General features: G+C 47.6%; 1 protein-coding gene across 1 annotated transcript in view; it reads right to left on the bottom strand.

The window, feature by feature from the left end:
- LOC144597077 (sodium/potassium/calcium exchanger 3-like) overlaps positions 1-19,255 on the bottom strand; it is a 225,775-nt gene that overhangs the window by 129,927 nt on the left and 76,593 nt on the right.

The raw sequence follows: 19,255 nt of genomic DNA, 5'->3' as shown, positions 1-19,255 counted from the left end.
GCCTGAAGCGCGATCAAAGAACAGGGCGTCGCGGCAGCGCAGCGGTAAGAGTCGCCGCCTTACAGCGCCAGAGACCCGGGTTCGATCCTGACTACGGGTGCTGTCCGTACGGAGTTTGCACGTTCTCTCTGTGACCGCATGGGTTTTCTCCGGGAGTTCGGGTTTCCTCCCACAATCCAAAGACGTGCAGGTTCGTAGGTGAATTGGTTTGGTATAAATGTAAATTGTCCCTAGTGTGTGTATGATCGTGTTAATGTGCGGGGATCGCTGGGTGGCTCGGACTCGGTGGGCCGAAGGGCCTGTTTCCATGCTGTATCTCTAAACTAAACAGCCCCCCCACCCCCTCAACTGCACCAATGCAGCTAGTCGCAAGATGGACATCAAGTTCCTGCGGGAGATAGCAGGAGAGGAGAAGCCCAGTGAAACACAGGAGGAGGCAAAGAATGACATCCCAATTGCTTACAGATGCATTATCACCATGTGAAGAGTGGCATGAATGGTTTCCACGGCAACGTGACAAACAATAATCAAACGCTGATTACTCGAATTCAGAATCCAGAAAGATTAACCTGGCTGATCCTGGCATGTGTACACTTGAAGGGGATATATATATACCCCAGTGTAAATTGTCTGTAAAAATAGGTTCTCCCTGGGGCTCAGGTCAGAGACCTTTGTCAGCTCAATATGAGGACACCTTTCCCGAGCGAACAATGATCTATTCTACATTTTCCTTGAGCCTCATCCCCTTTGATGTCTCGTTTTCACTCCTTACCCTGTGTCTCCCTCTCCCCAGACTCTCAGTCTGAAGAAGGGTCTCGACCCAAAACGGCACCCATTCTTTCTCTCCAGAGATGCTGCCGGTCCCGCTGAGTTACTCCAGCGTTTTGTGTCTGTGTTCGGTGTAAACCAGCGTCTGCAGTTCCTTCCTACACATGAGGTCGTTACACTGATGGCACTGCAGCGTGGAATAGTTCTACATGTTAACAGGCTGCTCACAGAAATTGGCATTAGTGTCTGGGACTCTGCAGGGCTGTTTTTAAGTATCGAGGCCATAATTAAATGCTTCGAGAGTTCCGTGATGGCACAAATTAATCCCTGTCTCTGAAAATGACTTGGACCCACCTCAATTTGCCTATCGCCACAACAGCGGGACTTTCATATGTTGAAAGACTGGAGCGACTAGGCTTGTATACACTGGAATTTAGAAGGATGAGAGGAGATCTTATCGAAACGTATAAGATTATTAAGGGGTTGGGCACGTTAGAGGCAGGAAACATGTTCCCAATGTTGGGGGAGTCCAGAACAAGGGGCCACAGTTTAAGAATAAGGGGTAGGCCATTTAGAACTAAGATGAGGAAAAACTTTTTCAGTCAGAGAGTTGTGAATCTGTGGAATTCTCTACCTCAGAAGGCAGTGGAGGCCAATTCTCTGAATGCATTCAAGAGAGAGCTGGATAGAGCTCTTAAGGATAGCGGAGTCAGGGGGTATGGGGAGAAGGCAGGAACGGGGTACTGATTGAGAATGATCAGCCATGATCACATTGAATGGCGGTGCTGGCTCGAAGGGCCGAATGGCCTCCTCCTGCACCTATTGTCTATAACAGGTCAACTGCTCTCTGTGTAAGAAGGAACTGCAGATGCTAGTTTACACCGAAGATAGACCCAAAATGCTGGAGCGACTCAGCGGGTCTGGTGGCATCTCTGGAGAGACGGAATGGGCGACGTTTCGGGTCAAGACCCGTCTTCAGACTGAGAGAGTGGGTGGCGTTTTTTTTGGTCGAGACCCTTCTCAGTCCAAAGAACGGCAAGGGCATGTGTGAGTGGAGGGCAAGAGCTGAGGAGCAACGACAGACAATGAAGAAGGGTCTCGACCCCAAACGTCACCCGTTCCTTCTCTCCAGACGTGCTGCCTGTCCCGCTGAGTTACTCCAGCATTTTGCGTCTACCTTTGTTAGATAATGAAACTTGTAACAACTTAGAACAACAGCCCAGGCCAGTCTAAGCTTTCAAAGTAGATTCAGCAACATATCACAATTGTGTCTTAATGGAATATTAATACACAATAATACGTGTTTCCGCCTCACTTCACACTTCGGTGAGTTCTGTTTGTTCTCCTGCTCGTGATTGCTCTCACCGTGCAAACAGTTTATTGTGAAAATAACACCCGCCCTTTGTTATTTTCACGCCATTCTTTTGCCGCTGTCCTTCCGAACCTAATTGTGGATCATCGCATCATTGCAAGACAATTATAGACCTGCCGCTGTAATAGACACACTCAGAGGGCACAGAGGACGGGGGGGGGGGGGGGGGGGGGGGGGGGAGGGAGCATGTGAGGGTGATATATTTTGGACTCAGACTGGTGATGAGCAGGAACTCGCTGCCTGGGTCGGTAATGGAAGCCGAGGCGACCAGGGCTGTGGAAGGGGAATTGGACAGACCATGCAAGTTAGGATAGGACAGGTTTGGAGGGAGATGGGACCAAACACAGGCAGGTGGGACTAGTGTAGATGGGACATGTCGGCCGGAGTCGAGCTCTACTCAATAAGCAAACGTCTGTCGCCTCCTTTTGCTCTGGTGTTTTATTTCATTCACATGTTTAAACCATAATGTTTTATTCTTAATTTTTTATGTTTTATTTTTTAGATTTTTTTAGATTTAGAGATACAGCGCGGAAACAGGCCCTTCGGCCCACCGAGTCCGCGCCGCCCAGCGATCCCCTGCACATTAACACTATCTATCCTACACACACTAGGGACAATTTTTTTACATTTACCCGGTCAATTAACCTACATACCTGTACGTCTTTGGAGTGTGGGAGGAAACCGAAGATCTCGGAGAAAACCCACGCAGGTCACGGGGAGAACGTACAAACTCCACACAAACAGCACCCGTAGTCAGGATCGAACCTGAGTCTCCGGCGCTTCATTCGCTGTAAGGCAGCAACTCTACCGCTGCGCCACCGTGTCTTAATTGTTTACTGTGTGTCGTGTTGTTACTTGCGAGCGGAGCACCAAGGCACATTCCTTGTATGTGTACATACTTGGCCAATAAAACTTATTCAATTCAATTCAATCAATCAATTCAATTCAAGTTGGGCCGAAGGGCCTGTTTCCATGCTGTATGTGCGGGAATGAGACTGCACTGCGTGCCTACTGGAGAACACGTACGGATGAAGATAATCACTAAAATGCTGGAGTAACTCAACGGGTCAGGCAGCATCCCTGTAGAAAAGGAAATAGGTGACCTTTTGGGTCGCAACCCTTCTTCAGACTTTTGGTTTCCGACCCAAACCATTACCTATTCCTTTTCTCCAGAGATTGTACCTGACCCACTGAGTTACTCCGGCCATTTTGTGTTCATCTTCAGCATCAACCAGTATCTGCAGTTGCTTCCCACAGGCATGGATGGAGGGTTCCTTCTACGCCCTCTGTGATTCTAATCGTTGCTTCTTTCACCCACCACTGCCACGTGGGCTTGTTCTTCTCCGCATTCTCCCATCCCATATCCATCACACTTACTCCGGCTACACTTCATGCTGCCTCGGAAAAACAGCTGACGCAATCCAAGGCTTGTCCCACACCAGTAATTCCTTCTTCTCCCTGCTCCCACCCGGCAAAGGTGCAGAACCTGGAAAGCCCAGACCACCAGACTCAAGGAAAAAGACTGGAGCGACTAGGCTTATGTTGAAAGACTGGAGCGACGAGGCTCTTATACACTGGAATTTAGAAGGATGAGAGGGGATCTTATCGAAACGTATAAGATTATTAAGAGGTTGGACTCGTTAGAGGCAGGAAACATGTTCCCAATGTTGGGGGAGTCCAGAACAAGGGGCCACAGTTTAAGAATAGGGGGAAGGCCATTTAGAACGGAGATGAGCACAAGAAGCACACTAATCTTCGAGTGCCGTCAGGTACCGAGCTCAGTTGGGGTCAGAATAATCCACTGCCGTTTTTTTGGGAATGATGTATGCACACATCATCTCCTTTGCTTCACCATTCAATCTTCATTAAACTTGGAAGGTGCTCAATTCTCTAAAATGGCGAGTCTGCCTCCATTCATCTCTCAGTTCAATGAGGTTTGACAGCCTTGTTTATTTAAATTCACCCGGGATTACTGACTCTATGACAATCTCAAAATGCTTGACTACCTAACCCTTTTTACACTCAGAGCAACTGTTTGCTCCGATTCACTCTTTTCCAGTGTAGTCAGTGTGGGGATTGGGGTTGGTCTCTCATCTGGTGCCTCATGTCTACTGAGACCCGACATACTTCTTCCCCAGACACCACCCGTGTGTGTACTTTAGGTTCCAGGCAGAAACTCCAGCAATGGAGTGGCGCAGCGGTCGAGCTGCTGCCTTACAGCGCCAGAGACCCGGGTTCAATCCTGACTACAGGTGCTGCCTGTACGGAGTTTGTACGTTCTCCCGGTGACCGCCTGGGCTTTCTCCGTCCGGGGTGCTCCGGTTTACTTCCGCACTCCAAAGACGTGCAGGTTTGTAGGTTAATTGGCTGTAAATTGTCGCAGGTGTGCAGGGATCACTGGTCGACGCAGTCTCAGTGGGCCGAATGGCCTGTTTCCGCGCTGTATCTCCAAACTAAACCAAATCCCTTGTTTTTAGTTTCACTGCCCCAGCAAAATCATTCGAGTAAAACCTTTATTTCAAATGGGAAGAATCGTTTAGACTTTAGATATACAGCGTGGAAACAGGCTTTTCGGCCCGCGCCAACAAACGACCGCCCCGCACACCAACACTATCCGACACACTGGGGCCAATTTACAATTTTTACTGAAGCCAATTAACCTACAAACCTGCGCGTCTTTGGAGTGTGGGATAAAACCAGAGCACCTGGAGAAAACCCACATGGTCACGGGGGAGAACGCACAGCTCTGTACACACAGCACCCATAGTGAGGTATCACAAAATGCTGGAGTAACTCAGCAGGTCAGGCAGCTTCTAGGAGAGAGAGAATGGGGGACGTTTCGGGTCGAGACCCTTCTTCAGACCTTTCTTCGGACTTGACTGCACCCATAGTCAGGGTTGAACCCGGGTCTCTGGCGCTGTAAGGCAGCAACTGTACCGCTGCACCACCGTGCCACCCCAGTTATGTGGTATGCAACCACAGGTAGCCGCTAGTTATTCTAGCATTTTGTGTCTATCATAGAAACATAGAAAACAAAGAAACATAGAAAAAATAGGTGCAGGAGTAGGCCGTTCGGCCCTTCGAGCCAGCACCGCCATTCAATATGATCATGGCTGATCATCTAAAATCAGTACCTGCTTTCTCCCCACATCTCTTGATTCCTTTAGCCCTAAGACCTAAATCTAACTCTCTCTTGAAAGAGAGTTACAGTTCAGGAACCTCGCCCCACAATGTCCGTGCTGAACACAAGGCCGAGATCATTTCTTCTCTGCCTCTACATAATCCATATCCCTCCATATCCAAGTCAAGTCAAGTCAAATTTATTTGTCACATACACATACACAATGTGCAGTGAAATGAAAGTGGCAATGCCTGCGGATTGTGCACAAAAAAGAATTACAGTTACAACATATAAATAAAGTTAATAAGTTACTATAGTGTAGACAAAAATTTAGTCTCTGGGGTTATAAAAGTTGACAGTCCTGATGGCCTGTGGGAAGAAACTCTGTCTCATCCTCTCCGTTTTTACAGCGTGACAGCGGAGGCGTTTGCCTGATCGTAGCATCTGGAACAGTCCGTTGCTGGGGTGGCAGGGGTCCCTCATGATCTTACTTGCTCTGGATCTGCACCTCCTGATGTATAGGTCCTGCAGGGGGACGAGTGTAGTTCCCATGGTGCGTTCTGCCGAACGCACTACTCTCTGCAGGGCCATCCTGTCCTGGGCAGAGCTGTTCCCAAACCAGACTGTAATGATGCCGGACAGGATGCTCTTTACAGCCCCAGAGTAGAAGCAATGAAGGATCCTCAGAGACACTCTGAATTTCCTCAGTTGTCTAAGGTGGTAAAGGCTCTGCTTTGCCTTACCCACCAGTGCGGCAATGTGCGTTGCCCACGTCAGATCCTCTGTGATGCGGACTCCCAAGTATTTAAAACTGCTCACCCTATCCACAGTAGACCCATTTATCTCCAGTGGCGTGTACGTCCTTGGATGTACAGTGAACAGCTCTGCCCAGGACAGGATGGCCCTGCAGAGAGTAGTGCGTTCGGCAGAACGCACCATGGGAACTACACTCGTCCCCCTGCAGGACCTATACATCAGGAGGTGCAGATCCAGAGCAAGTAAGATCATGAGGGACCCCTGCCACCCCAGTAACGGACTGTTCCAGATGCTACGATCAGGCAAACGCCTCCGCTGTCACGCTGTGAAAACGGAGAGGATGAGACGGAGCTTCTTCCCACAGGCCATCAGGACTGTCAACTTTTATAACCCCAGAGACTAAATTTTTGTCGACACTAATGGTAGCTTATTAACTTTATTTATATGCTGTAACTGTAATTCTTTTTGTGCACAACCCGTAGGCATTGCCACTTTCATTTCACTGCACATCGTGTATGTGTATGTGACAAATAAATTTGACTTGACTTGACTTGTTTAGCCCTTCCACATGCCCATTCAAAAGTCTCTTGAATCGTATTGCCACAACCACCGCCCATGGCAGTGCGATCCAGGCACTGACCGCCCTCTGTGTAAAACGACCAGTCCCGCAACATCTCCTTTAAACTTTGTCCCCTCTTACCTTACAGCTACTGAACACGATGCCAAGATGAACCAATTTTATCTGCCTGCACATGATCCGTATCCTTCCGATCCCCCTGCATATCAAGATGCCTATCTACAGGCCTCTTCAGCGCCACCATCTTACCTGCTGCCGCCACAACTCCTGGCTGTGTTTTCCACCGTTCTCAGACTGTGTAAAACAACTTGCCCCGCACATCTCCTTGAAGATACAGATGCCAGTGGACTCCATGAGCGTGGTTTACACAAGGAGATTAATGATGTTTATAACTGCAGGTTTATCGGAGCGTAACCCACAGTTTACTGCTGGGTATTAACAGTTAGTAGACGCTACCTGACATTAAACAGAGCGACTAATGGTTGTGTTTATCTGGAACATAAACCCGGTTAACCCGAAGATAGTTTCTATAAAGAGCTGGTAAGGCAGCATTTGGAGTATTGTCAATCAATAGTCAATAGTCGTTTATTTGTTACATACACATAAATGTGTAGTGAAATGAAACATTACCCGCAGTTGAACAATAAGACCAATAAGATTAATCAATAAAAATGCAATAACACATACAATCACAACTAACACCAAACAAAAAGAAACATCCATCACAGTGAGTCTCCTCCAGTCCCTCCTCACTGTGATGGAAGGCCAGAATGTCTTTTTCTCTTCCCTGCCGTCTTGTCCCGAGGTCAGGCTGTTGGAGTTGCCACGTCGGGGCGTACTGCTCGAGTATTGCGAGCAGTTTTGGGCCCCATATCTGAGGAAGGATGTGCTTGGCTCTGGAGAGGGTCCAGAGGAGGTTTACAAGAATGATCCCAGGAATGAGTGGGTTAGCATACGATGAGCATTTGATGGTACTAGGCCTCTACTCGCTGGAGTTTAGAAGGATGAGGGGGGACCTCATTGAAACTTACCGAATAGCGAAAAGCTCGGATAGAGTGGACGTGGGGAGGATGTTTCCACTAGTGGGAGAGTCTAGGACCAGAGGTCATAGCCTGAGAATTAAAGGACGTTCCTTTAGGAAGGAGATGAGGAGGAATTTCTTTAGTCAGAGGGTGGTGAATCTGTGGAATTATTTTACCACAGATGGCTATGGAGGCCATCAATGGATATTTTTAAGGCAGAGATAGATAGATTATTGATTAGTACAGGTGTCAGGGGTTATGGGGAGAAGGTAGGAGAATGGGGTAAGGAGGGAGAGATAGATCAGCCATGGTTGAAAGGCAGAGTAGACTTGATGGGCCGAATGGCCTAATTCTTTCCTATCCCTTATGACCTAACCCAAAGTATTATGAGTGTTTGACTGCTCTGGGCCTGTACTCGCTGGAGTTTATAAGGATGAGGAGGATCTCACAGAAACTTACTATGTAATGAAAGACCTGGATAGTAGAGAGGATGTTTCCACTAGTGGGGGAGTCCAGGACCAGAGGGCACAGCCTCAGATGTACCTTTGGAGACATGCCTTTGGAAAGGAGATGGGGAGGAATTTCTTTAGTCGGGGGGTGATGAACCTGCGGAATTCATTGCCACGTTTGCCTGTGGAGGCCAAGTCTTTGGGTAGTTTTAAAGCGGAGATTGACATTTAATTGATTAGTTTGGGTGTCAAAGGTTATGGGGAGAAGGCAGGAGAATGGGGTTGAGAGGGAAAGATAGATCAGCTATGATCGAATGGGGGAGTAGACTCGATGGGCCGAATGGCCCAACTCTGCTCCTATGACTTATGAACCTATGAATAGTGCGAGCGGGAGATCGACGGCCAGCGTGGACCCGGTGGGCCGTATTCCTAAACTAAACTAAAACGTCAGTCTGAAAAAGGGTCAATAGACAATAGATGCAGGAGGAGGCCATTCGGCCCTTCGAGCCAGCACCGCCATTCAATGTGATCATGGCTGATCATTCTCAATCAGTACCCCGTTCCTGCCTTCTCCCCATACCCCCTGACTCCGCTATCCTTAAGAGCTCTATCCAGCTCTCTCCTGAATGCATTCAGAGAATTGGCCTCCACTGCCTTCTGAGGCAGAGAATTCCACAGATTCACAACTCTCTGACTGAAAACGTTTTTCCTCATCTCAGTTCTAAATGGCCTACCCCTTATTCTTAAACTGTGGCCCCTTGTTCTGGACTCCCCCAACATTGGGAACATGTTCCCTGCCTCTAACGTGTCCAACCCCTTAATAATCTTATACGTTTCGATAAGACCCCTCTCATCCTTCTAAATTCCAGTCCCGGCCCGAAACGTCACCAATCCTGTTTCTCCATAGATGCTGCCTGACCCGCTGAGTTACTCCAGACACCGTCAATGCAATGTCTATCTAAACTGAAACTAAACTCTCTGCAGGCAGGAGAAGAAACCCAACTTCGGAAGAAGTCGAAGCCTTGGAGCGGCACGGTGACGCAGCGGTAGAGTTGCTGCCTCATAGCGTCAGAGACCCGGGTTCCATCCCGACTGCAGGTGCCGTCTGTACGGAGTTGGTACGTTCTCCCCGTGACCGCGCGGATCTTCTCCGAGATAGAAACATAGAAAATAGGTGCAGGAGGAGGCCATTCGGCCCTTTGAGCCAGCTCCGCCATTCATTGTGATCATGGCTGATCATCCCCAATCAATAACCCGTGCCTGCCTTCTCCCCATATCCCTTGATTCCACTAGCCCCGAGAGCTTTATCTAACTCTCTCTTAAATCCATCCAGTGATTTGGCTTCCACGTCCCTCTGTGGCAAAGAATTCCACAAATTCACAACTCTCTGGGTGAAAAGGTTTTTTCTCACCTCAGTTTTAAATGGCCTCCCCTTTATTCTAAGACTGTGGCCCCTGGTTCTGGACTCGCCCAACATTGGGAACATTTTTCCTGCATCTAGCTTGTCCAGTCCTTTTATAATTTTATATGTTTCTATAAGATCTTCGGTTTAACCGCACACCCCAAAGACCTAATGGTTTGTAGTTTTTTTTGGCTTGGTATAAATGTAAATTGTCCCTAGTGGGTGTAGGAGATGTGCGGGGATCGCTGGTCGGCGCGGACTCGGTGGGCCGAAGGGCCTGTTTCCTCACTGCATCTCTAAACTAAGCTAAGTCAAACTGGAGCACAAAGGGTCTGTGCCGAATTTTTTAAAAAAAAATCCACAGCAATTCTACACAACGCCACAAGATGTGGAAGCTATTTTTTTTTTGTTCACGACTCCGATACATCCTGCCCGAGTTTTATTTTCCAAGGATTACAAGTGGTCGCTGAAAAACCATTCAATACACATCAGACTGGCACAATGCAATGGAAAATTCAGATTTAAAAAAAACCCTTGCAAGTTAAAGCATACACAGAGAAGCCTTTGTGCCAAAGCTTGTGGATCTGTAGTTGTAACCTTAGCACAGATTAGGCCAAGAGCGGCACTATTATTTAGAGATGGAAAATGTTAGCAAGTCAAATTTCACAGAGCGACTTATTTATTCAATTCCCTCCAGGCCCGACAACAAAGCTCCCGATTCATTAGGTTGTTGCTGACTCTAAACAATTTTTTTTTTCTCTCTCTCTCTCTCTCTCTCTCTCTCTGCGATTGTTCCGAGAATGAGGTCATTTTTCATTTTTAAACGTACGGTTTGCAGAGGGACATTTTCTGGGTCGGGACGAATAAGTTCAAGGCCAATAAGTTAAGTAATAATAAATTCAACCACAACAATAAGTTCAACAATAATAGGTTCAATCGTAACAATAAGTTCAACAATCTTGGGGCGGCACGGTGGCGCAGAGGTTGAGTCGCTGCCTCACAGCGCCAGAGGCCCGGGTTCGATCCTGACTACGGGCGCTTTCTGTACGGAGTTTGTACGTTCTCCCCCCCCCCCCCTGTGACCGCGTGGGTTTTCCCCGGGTGCTCCGGTTTCCTCCCACACCACAGACGTGCAGGCTCGTAGGTTAATTGGCTTCGGTAAAATTGTAAATTGTCAATAGACAATAGGTGCAGGAGGAGGCCATTCGGCCCTTCGAGCCAGCACCGCCATTTAATGTGATCATGGCTGATCATTCTCAATCAGTACCCCGTTCCTGCCTTCTCCCCATACCCCCTGACTCTGCTATCCTTAAGAGCTCTATCTAGCTCTCTCTTGAATGCATTCAGAGAATTGACCTCCACTGCCCTCTGAGGCAGAGAATTCCACAAATTCACAACTCTCTGACTGAAAAAGTTTTTTTTCATCTCAGTTCTAAATGGCCAACCCCTTATTCTTAAACTGTGGCCCCTTGTTCTGGACTCCCCCAACATTGGGAACATGTTTCCTGCCTCTAACGTGTCCAACCCCTTAATAATCTTATACGTTTCGATAAGATCCCCTATTGTCCCTAATGTGTCGGTTGGTGCTTGTGTACGGGGGGGGTCGCTGGTCGGCGCGGACTCAGTGGGCCGAAGGGCCCGTATCACCTAAACCAGGGCTGCAGTTTAAGAGGTTTTACTTCTCACGATGATGGTGGCGCAGCGGTAGAGTTGCTGCCTTACGGCGCCAGAGACCCGGGTTCGATCCTGACTACGGGTGCTGTCTGTACAGAGTTTGTACATTGCCCCCTTGATCGCGTGGGTTTTCTCCGGTTTCCTCCCACACTCCAAAGACGTACAGGTTTGGTAGGGCAATTGTCTTCTAGAAATGATAAATTGTCCCTAGTGAGCAGGGATAATACCAGTGTTCAATGAATTCCACAGATTCGCCACCCTCTGACTAAAGAAATTCCTCCTCTTCTCCTATCTAAAGATACGTTCTTTTCTTCTGAGGCTGTGCCCTCTGGTCCTAGACTCTCCCACTAGTGGAAACATCCTCTCCACATCCACTCTATCCAAGGCCTTTCACCATTTGGTAAGTTTCAAAAGAACGTTCTTTAATTCTGAGGCCGTGACCTCTGGTCCTGGACTCTCCCACTAGTGGGAAAATCGCACGTCTTTGGGAAGCGGGGGGAAACCGGAGAGCCCGGGGGAAAGCCGCGCGGTCGCAGGAAGAACGTGCAAACTCCACGCAGGCAGCGCCCGTGGTCAGGATCGAACCCGGGTCTCTGGCGCTGTGTACCATCCCTGAGTGATACGGAATCAAACTGTGGACTTGATGGACCGCTACACCCGGCTGCTGCAACAAACTGCCCAGCCTGAACTCGAGAGCTGGTAGAAAAACCGGAGAGAACTGTGCTTCGGCTTGTGTTGTACCAGACCTCCTGCCTGACATCAGGTGGTTTCAGCGCAGGAGAAAAGGGTTTCATTCCATCGTGCTAGGCTTTCCTTTCTGATTTTAAAAAAAAAGCACTTTACGCTGCAAATTGATTTTTACGGATTACTCCCTGTCTGTGATTTGTCATAAGACTCTTCTCGTTGAGCATAAAATATCTCCCGGACGTTCCCAAATGCTGGTTAACATTGTGCTGCCCTCCCTTGGAAGGGATGAGTTAACCCTCATCTCTTCCCACCCAAGCCACCCCCTCCCCAGGTACTTTCCCCTGCCCCTACATCTTCCTCCGTCGACTCCGTCCAAGGACCCCGACAGTCTTTTCAGGTGAGGCAGAGGTTCACTTGTACCTCCTCCAACCTCATCTGCTGTGTCCGTTGTTACAGGTGTTAACTCCTGTATATCGGCGAGACCAAGAGGGGGCTTGGCGATCGTTTCGCTGAACACCTCCGCTCAGTACGCCTAAACCTACCTGATCTTCTGGTTGCGAGGAAGGAGACTACTCCAAGGAAACAAGTTCATATGGACCATGTCAGGGGGCCAGTCACTGCTTGCTGAACATCGTCAGTTGGCTCAATAATTGATTTATTTTTGAGGGGGGGGGGAGGGAGGTATTTTTAAAGTGGAGACTGACAGATTCTTGATTAGTACGGGTGTCAAAGGTTATGGGGAGAAGGCAGGAGAATGGGGTTAGGAGGGATTAATGGAGTTAAGACAGATAGATCATCCATGATTGAATGGCGGAGTAGACATTGATGGGCCGAGTGGCCTAATTCTGCTCCTGTAACCTATGAGCAGATGAAGAATGCCATTAGAAAAACTCGTCTTTTGTTCTCTCCACAATCAGAACACTAATCCTGAAGAGATCAGCACAGATAAGCATAATGGCCAGTATGGATGTGATGGGCCAAAGGGACTGCCTTGCTGCTGCACAACTATGACCCTATGATCTCGCCTTAGCGGCAATTATATCTGTCCTTCACCATTCACGCCAGTGAATTTAAGGTCTCCCTACTTCATAAGTTCATGTGATAGGAGCAGAATTAGGCCATTCGGCCCACCAAGTCCACTCCGCCATTCAATCATGGCTGATCCATCTCTCCCTCCTAACCCCATTCTCCTGCCTTCTCCTCATAACCCCTGACACCTTAATCAAGAATCTATCTATCTTTGCCTTAAAAATATCCATTGGCAGCCTCCACAGCCATCTGTGTGCAGTTTTGGTCTCCAAATTTGAGGAAGGATATTCTTGCTATGGAGGGCGTGCAGCGTAGGTTCACTAGATTAATTCCCGGAATGGCGGGACTGTCGTATGTTGAAAGGCTGGAGCGATTGGGCTTGTATACACTGGAATTTAGAAGGATGAGGGGGGATCTTATTGAAACATATAAGATAATTAGGGGATTGGACACATTAGAGGCAGATAACATGTTCCCAATGTTGGGGGAGTCCAGAACAAGGGGCCACAGTTTGAGAATAAGGGGTAGGCCATTTAGAACGGAGATGAGGAAGAACTTTTTCAGTCAGAGGGTGGTGAAGGTGTGGAATTCTCTGCCTCAGAAGGCAGTGGAGGCCAGTTCGTTGGATGCTTTCAAGAGAGAGCTGGATAGAGCTCTTAAGGATAGCGGAGTGAGGGGGTATGGGGAGAAGGCAGGAACGGGGTACTGATTGATAGTGATCAGCCATGATCGCATTGAATGGCGGTGCTGGCTCGAAGGGCTGAATGGCCTACTCCTGCACCTATTGTCTATTGTCTATTGTCTATTGAATTCCACAGATTCACCACCCTCTGACTAAAGAAATCCCTCCTCATCTCCTTCCTAAAGGAACGTCCTTTTACTCTGAGGCTGTGGCCTCTGGTCCTAGACTCTCCAACAAGTTGAAACATCCTCTCCACATCCACTCTATCCAAGTGGATATACTTGCCCACTGATATGTTTGGTTTGCCTTTACGAGTTTTTTTTAAATTAACCTGCATCTTTTGGTAGAGTTTGAAGTGAACAAATTTCCAAGGCTAAAGTCCCCATCAATGCAGTCACCATCAAAGCACTTTCACACAGGTACATAATGAGCATCTGGTCTAAACACTCAGATCAGCACTTCCTATTTCAATGGGGGATGATGATAATAAATGAGCTCATTTATTAATGCTGCACTATTATTGTCCTGTAAGGACAAAACGGAGATGAAGTGCCCAATTAAAAAAAGGGAGAAGAATTGCATTATTGAAGAGTTTTCTGATTTAATGTCAGAGAAGTGAATCTGAAGGGAAGTTAGCAAAGAGCACAATGTTATTTGAAACTAGACCAAGTGGACCCGTTGGACCCAAACCTCTCCTGCATTGGTGCAGCACCCTCTCCTCCCCCTCACCTCCTCCCCCTCCAGCTGCCCCCTCCCTCCACCCCCTCCCTCCCTCCTACCCCCTCCCTCCTCCCCTTCCCCTCCCCCCAACTCCATCCCACTCAACCCCCCCTTATCCTCCCTCCTCCACCCCCTCCCTACCTAGGAGATAGATTTATTTAAACTTTAAAATGTGAATAACTTTAAAAATGTAACACCGATTTCAATGAAACTTCTTCCATTAGCACCAACTCACCAAGATGGCGAGTAAGGTGGGCCTAAAATTGTCACGGTATCGTGTACCGTTTTGGCTGTAGTTCAGGAACAGACAAACAAACAACCAAGACTTTTAGTATATAGATGGATGATAACAACAGCAGGACAGTTTAGTTTATTGTCACGTGTACCGAGGTACAGTGAAAAGCTTTTGTTGCGTGCTAACCAGTCCGCAGAAAGACACTACATGATTACAATCGAGCCATTTACAGTGTATAGATACGTGATAAGGGAATAACGTTTAGTGCAAGGTAAATCCAGCAAAGTCCGATCAAGGATAGTCCGAGGGTCATCAAAGAGGTAGATAGTAGTTCAGCACTGCTCTCTAGTTGCCAATAAGGATTGGTATCTATGAGAGGAATTACAGGGAGCCTTGTGGATTTGTAACTGGAACTTAGATTTGTCCTTTCACATACCTTTCATTCATTTGTTTAAGTTTAGTTTAGACATACAGTGCGGAAACAGGCCCTTCGGCCCATCGAGCAATCCCCGCACACAAACACTATTTTACCAAGCCAATTAGCCTACAAATCTGTACATCTTTGGAGTGTGGGAGGAAACCGGAGCACCCGGAGAAAACCCAGGGTGGGTCATGGGGAAAACGTACAAACTCCAAAGACAGCACCCACAGTTAGGATTGAACCTGGGGCTGTGGTGCTGTAAGGCTGAAATTCTACAGCTGCGCCCATTTTTCTTTCAGATACAGTGCGGAAACAAGCCCTTCAACCCTTTAAATATATCTCAATTCCCTCTCCTCTGACACTCAGTCCAGAGAAGGGTGTGTCGACCCGAAACGTCACCTAATCCTTTTCTCCAGAGACGTTGCCTGTCCCGCTGAGTTACTCCATCATTTTGTGTCTATCTTCGGTGTAAGCCAGCATCTGCAGTTCCTTCCTGCATGTAATGATGCTCGCGCCTTGTGGTGTTGGCACAATGAATAGTGGCTGTGCGTATCTTTGCAAGCATTTATTGCACATTATAGCACAATAAAAATGCTTCCTAAAATCCGAAGTACAATTTTACGCTCACAAGTACAGCCTTGCTTTTATTCTAACCTCGAGGGTAATTAAAGATTACGTACAGCCACAACAGAAGTTCCTTTGGCCATGATCGATTGGTGGAGTAGACTTGATGGGCCAAATAGAAACATAGAAAATGGATGCAGGAGTCGGCCGTTCTGCCCTTCAAGCCAGCACTGCCATTCAATATGATCATGGCTCATCATCTAAAATCAGTACCCCGTTCCTGCCTTTTACCCACATCCCTTGATTCCTTTAGCCCTATAAGATCTAAATCTAATTCTCGCTTGAAAACATCCAGTGAATTGGCCTCCACTGCCTTCTGTGGCAGAGAATTCCACAGATTCACAACTCTCTGAGTGAAAAAGTTTTTCCTCATCTCAGTCCTAAATGGCCAACCCCTTATTCTTAAATTGTGACCCAAATTGTAATTGGTTCTGGACAACCCCAACATCGGGAAATTTTTTCCTGCATCTAGCCTGTCCAATCCTTTAAGAATTTTATATGTTTCTATAAGATCCCCTCTCATCCTTCTAAAGTCCAGTGAATACAAGCCAAGTCGACCCATTCTTTCAACAAGTTATGTTCATGTGGTAAGTTCATGTTCATGAGTTCATAAGTGATAGGAGCAGAATTAGGCCATTCGGTCCATCGAGTCTACTCCACCATCCAATCACGGCTGATCTATCTTTCCCTCTCAACCCCATTATCCTGCCTTCTCCCCATAACCGTTGACACTTTTACTAATCAAGAATCTGTCAACTTCTGCCTTAAAAATATCCATTGACGGCCTCCACAGCCTTCTGTGGCAATGAATTGCATGGATTCACCACCCTCTGATTGAAGAAATTCCCCCTCATCTCTTTTTCTGAAGGTGTGTCATTTTATTCTGAGGCCATGGCCCTATTCTCCTGGACTCTCCCACTAGTGAGGAGAAACATTGCCTGATTAAACTCGTTTAGAAAGCATGGCCCAAGGAAATGCCTCTGCCTATCACAGTGATTCTTTACAAAAAACATGAAACTTTGCTAAATTGCCGATCAATTAAATGTATTTGTGAGTGTATTTTTTGATGAGTTTGTGTTACGTTAACTGCACAAACAATATCAATATGAAATAACCAATTTAAACACAGATATAAAAATCGCATGTCGTCACACTCTCAGGCACAGAGCCACTTTCAAACAAAACATAATGTAATAGAAAGATGCTGGTTTATACCAAAGATGGACACAAAATGCTGGAGTAACTCAGCGGGTCAGGCTGCATCTCTGGAGAAATAGGATGGGTGATGTTTTGGGTCGGGACCCTTCTTCAGGCAGATGGAGTTAGGGTCAGTGCTGTGTGGAGTTGAAGGGCCTGATGAAGCTATTGTTGAACCTGGTGCTCTCTCCTTCTGATCTACCAAAGTGTTCAACATGGTCTTTTCACCCCCCCCCCCCCCCCCAAAAAAAAGGCCCCTATTACCCAGTTTCTTTCCCCTCTCCCACCTACCACATCTGCTCATCACCCACACAACCCTGCCAATGAGTCAGTCCCCATCCTCTCCGTCCACCGTTCCTATCTGCCCACAACCCACCCCCCCCCTTATTTAGTTCCAATCTTTCTGATCAGATCCCATAACCCACAGCCCTTTGTTGTCTCCACTTATCACCTCCCGATCTCTGTCAATGTCCCCCCCTTCTCTCCCCCACCTAATTCCATCTGCCAAGCAATCCCTCTTCACTTAGATCCACCTAACACAGCCTGGCTCTTGCCCATTCCATCCCATCCCTTCACCAATTTACACGCTGGCCATATCTCTTGCACACTTTCAGTTCAGACCAGGGGTCTAGACCCAAAAGGTCGACTACCTATTTCCCTCCACAGATGCTGCCTGACCCTCCAGGTATCACCAGCAGATTATTTTTCAACTCTACCGCTGGGCCACTGGGCCGCCCTTAAAGATCTATCTGCAAACATCTATAAAATATCGCGGGCAAGGCCAGAAATAACCACCCGCTCACGTTTAAATTTACCACTACGAATGGAATATCTAGTATTTCACTGTGCAGCATCTAAAAGTAAACTAATTGAAAACTCCCTGGAATATTAATTGGAATAGCACACAGCAGTTTGGAAAATCTGTTCATCCAGAGCAAAATTCCCAGGTGTGCTGGATGAACAGAATTTTGCTCTGCTTATCTGATTCAACACCTTTGCACTTGAGCCAAAACAGATCTTTGCCTGTGTTGACTTAATCACTTATCCTTGACTGGCCATCATTCAATTAACACTGGCAGAAAACATGAATCAGCAAGCATTTCTTGGCATGTCTGTTAATTAGGTTCAATTAATTAATCGTTGTTTTTGAGGTCACAGCCAGGTCAATGATCTGGCCCAGCGATACTTTAAATTGACTTCATTTTTCCTGCTTAGCACAATATCAATATTGCTCTGAGTTGGGATAGGGTCTGACATTAGGGTGGTGCAGCAGTAGAGTCTCTGCCTTACAGCGCCAGAGACCCGGGTTCGATCCTGACCACGGGTGCAGTCTGTACGGCGTTTGTACGTTCTCCCCGTGACCCGCGTGGGTTTTCTCCGGGTGCTTTGGTTTTCTCCCACACTCCAAAGGACATACAGGTTTGTAAGTTAATTGGCTTCGGTAAAAATTGGAAATTGTCCCTAGTGTGGGAGAGCGCTGTTCGTCGCGGACCCGGTCGGCCGATGGGCCTGTTTCCGCGCTCTCCAGGTCTCGGTCTCAAGTGATCTGAAGGGATTGAATGGGCTCCTTCTGTTCTGACGTTTCCATGTACGTTGAGAGTCCGAGTCATACAGTACAGAAACGGGCCCTTCAGCCCATCTCGTTCATGCTATCCAAGGTGCCCCATCTTAAGAGATAGAGTACCTCTACAGATAGAGCAGGGAAAATAGGCCTTTCGAACCAACTCACACTACCCTACACACACGAGGGACAATTTACAATTTTACCAAAGCCAATTAACCTGCAAACCTGTACGTCTTTGGAGCGTGGGAGGAAACCGGAGATCCAGGAGAAAACCCACGCAGGTCACGGGGAGAACGTACAAACTCCGTAGACAGCAACCGTGGTGAGGATCGAACCCGGGTCTCTGGCGCTGTAAGGCAGCTGTGCCTGTGCCCAATCTTAGCTAGCCCCATTTGCCTGCATTTGACCCATATCATAGAAACATAGAAAATAGGTGCAGGAGTAGGCCATTTGGCCCTTCAAGCCTGCACCGCCATTCAATATGATCATGGCTGATATCCCTGTGAACCTACCCCATTCATGTACCTGGTCGGGACCCTTCTTCAGACTGAAGCCAGCTTGAAGAAGGGTCCCGATTCGAAATGTCACCTAGCCACATTCCCAGAGAAGCTGCCTGACCCACAGAGTTACTCCAGCACTTTGTGTCTTTTGTGTCAACCAGCATCTGCAGTTCTCCATTTGTCCAAATGTCTTTTAAATGTTGTTTTATCACCTGCCTCATCTACCTCAACTGGCAGCTCGTTCCATGTACCCACCTCCCCTTGTGAGGAAATGTTGCCCTTCAGGTTCCAACTAAATCTTGCCCCTTCTCACCTTAAACCGATGTCCTCTGGTTCTTGATTCCCCTACCCTACCCTGACTGTGCATTCGTCTTCAGATGAATTCATGACACAGGTCACTGCTCACATTAGAACCGACAGGGCAAAATCCTACAAGCCCTCTTGATACAAGGAAA

The sequence above is a fragment of the Rhinoraja longicauda genome, chromosome 9 (genome assembly GCF_053455715.1).
Source record: "Rhinoraja longicauda isolate Sanriku21f chromosome 9, sRhiLon1.1, whole genome shotgun sequence".
NCBI lineage: Eukaryota > Metazoa > Chordata > Chondrichthyes > Rajiformes > Arhynchobatidae > Rhinoraja > Rhinoraja longicauda.
This window is presented reverse-complemented; position numbering and strand designations above follow the sequence as displayed.